Source organism: Syngnathus typhle, linkage group LG17 (genome assembly GCF_033458585.1).
Source record: "Syngnathus typhle isolate RoL2023-S1 ecotype Sweden linkage group LG17, RoL_Styp_1.0, whole genome shotgun sequence".
Taxonomy (NCBI): Eukaryota; Metazoa; Chordata; class Actinopteri; order Syngnathiformes; family Syngnathidae; genus Syngnathus; species Syngnathus typhle.
Genome location: NC_083754.1, coordinates 4,701,075 through 4,704,252, shown reverse-complemented (window position 1 = coordinate 4,704,252; position 3,178 = coordinate 4,701,075).

Genomic DNA, 3,178 nt, shown 5'->3' with positions numbered 1-3,178 from the left:
GGGGGGGTATTTATACTCTCTTTTTCTTGGTTTCACTTTCATTCTCCCTGAAACCACCATAGGGGATTTTATAATAAATGCTAACGATTGTATGTATTGAGTTATTTATTGATATGACATTTTTGTTAAAATATATTGAAATACACAGCAATAGCAACAAGGAGCCAGAGAATTAGATTGACACAAATATTGCTTCACACAAATAAATAAATGAATAAATAAATAAATAAATAAATAATCTGACTGGAACCTTAATATAATAATTTTTGCTTTGGTTTTTGGTGAGACTGGAAGGTTGTGGGTTCAAACCCCGGCCGGGTCATACCAAAGACTATAAAAATGGGGCCCATTGCCTCCCTGCTTGGCACTCAGTATTAAGGGTTGAAATTGGGGGGGGTTAGATCACCAAATGATTTCCGGGCACGGCTCCGCTGCAGCTCACTGCTCCCTTCAGGGATGGGTTAAATGCAGAGATAAATTTCATCACACCCAGATGTGTGTCTGTGACAATCATTGGGTCTTTACCTTTTTTACTTTTGCGTTAAGAATTAAAAAAGTGTTCATTCCCTTCTGCAATATTCAGTCGTTATGTTCTACATATATCTGCTTGTACTGTTCAATGATGCATTTTCTAATCCCACAAATGTATTATTATTGCCAGTATTTACCTCCAAACGTGATTTGAATCGACGTTTCTTAAGTGACAGTAAAGTGAAAGTTGTGCTTGGAGGATCGAACTGGACTCTGGGATTTGTAGTATTTGCTGTGGGGGTGTTTTAATGTTGTTGAGTAAGCAGAACTAAGCGCGTGTGCCATCTAGTGGTCCTACACGGGGATGGTGAAAATGTAAAAATAATTAGATTTAAACGTTTTATTCTTCACTTATCTAATGACGCCGTTGTGAGTGAAACGAAAATGTGGATTTTTATATTCTATGTTTTTATTTGACCTAAATTCATCAAGTCATATTACAGATTACCACTAGAGGGAGATGTAGGATAATGTAAAATGAAGTCACAAGCCACAAGTCGAAAATATTGCAATAAGCTTTATTTTATTCTTTTTCTTGAAGTTATTATGCTTGGTTCTTACCTTTCCAATAGGGGTTTTATTCGGCATTTTTGTTTTTATCTGCAAAGGGTAAATCAGCATTCACAGTCAGTTTCCATATGTTTTCAAACAAAACATTTCTTTTAAAGATTCTTTCACAAATTATAAAGTTTTGTTTGATATATGTTTAAAAAATATAAAAGATAAATAAATAATACCATTCCATTTATGTCTATATCATTATAATTTAATATATATGAAATATTCTTCCAATTTACTGCATTTAAATTTGTCACATTCTACTATGTGACATTAAAGCAACTGTAATTGTAAGGAGCATAAACGATAAAGTCATTTATGCAGGAAAGACCCTCATCTTGCATTCTTTCCCATGCTTCCCTATCCTTGTGTCAATATAGCTGACAATTCATCTATTGATACAGTAGTAGAATTTGAAAAAAAAAAATAGGAAGGCAAAATAATACCATCTGCCACATAACAAAAGAGCAAAACAACAAAAAAGCGACAGTAGAGGAAAACATCATGGGAGTTTAAAAAGATGGAACAAATAAAAAACAACTTAGGAGTATATTTTATTTATGATTGGAATATTGTAGATAAACTACATTACATTTTTTTTTCTTGCAGGTTGGGGTAGTATACACAATTTCCCCTAATTAATAAAAGTAAAGAAAACCAAATAACAATGATCTTAAATGGTGTATACATGGCTTCTGTTACTGTGTGTTACATTTCTTGATGAATTATCTTCTCTGTATGATTGCTAACAACTTGAAAAAAACTCAGTAACAAGTTGCCGATGTTGCACAAAAAAACAGCAAATAATCAAATGACACTGATTGACAACATTGTCAAACATGAACCATTAAACACATTAAAATTGTACAACCTGTGAAGAAGTTTGTGAATAAAAAAAATGAACAAGTAGTCAAATGGCCAGCCCATAAACTCCATTGTGAACCTGAAATTGATTAGAACATCAAAGTTTTATTGCAGCTTTGTGAAGTATGGGTCCCCGGTGTACAGAAACCGCAAGATGCCAATTTTCACATTCAGTTTAGCATGTGGAGTGACCAATAAATTCACTTAATAATGACATATCAAAACAATGGCATACTTTTGAAATTTATGCTATCTAACCAGTTGACCTCAGGGTTAAGTAATTCAAAGCGTGATGATTTGAATAATGTGTCTGTTTGCATCATGGAGTGGCAAAGGTGTTGATTTGAAAATATCTGAGTTCAAACATTCTTGCTAATGGTGCTTCATCAGTTTTACATACTTGCTATAGAAATATAAGTCATTGCATTTTAGCCCAGACAGTAATTCATTTGATTTCAGCTCTCTTCTTTTGAATATTCAAAACAGACATCATGTTTGCTGAAGAAAACCCCAGATATCCTAGATCAGGTGTCAAACTCGAGGCCTGGGGGCCAGATACGGCCCGCCACATCATTTTATGTGGCCTACAAAGACAACTAAAATGACAGATTGTCTTTATTTTTAAAAAATAGAGATATTGCTAACATTTTTTTATTACCATTCATTTTTTTTAAATAAATCATTTTTACTAGTCTCTGATTTGAAAACTAGGAATTAATCAATTTGTTGTGCAGCCTATACTGTATATAATATAAGGCATTTACAATCATAATGGCCCCTCTGAAGAAAACTATGACTACATTGCGTCCCGTGACAAAAATGAGTTTGACACTCCTGTCCTAGATGAAAGTAGTAGTAGTATGATAGCGGTGCTCAGTCCATTTATTGTGCAATGAAGAGTCACCAGCGGTATTTTTTTTTCCACTGCAGTCTTGGTCAGTTGCATTGCTCGATGTCCGCTAGGCCATCGCTGAGGTGGCGATTTCAGGGACTGGGACTACATGGCTAAAGGTACCCACTTAAAAACGCTCTTAGCTAAGAAGTAATTTGGGTGTCTGACTTGAAGGGCCTGTCTTCTATGGTAATATATAAATATATATTTTTTTAATGTTAACTACATTTGTTTTGAGTAAACAATATTAAACCTTAAGAAGAAAACATCAATGTGTAAACACAGTGGGTTGATCAAAATGAAATAACACAAACAAAATATAGTCTGTGGAAA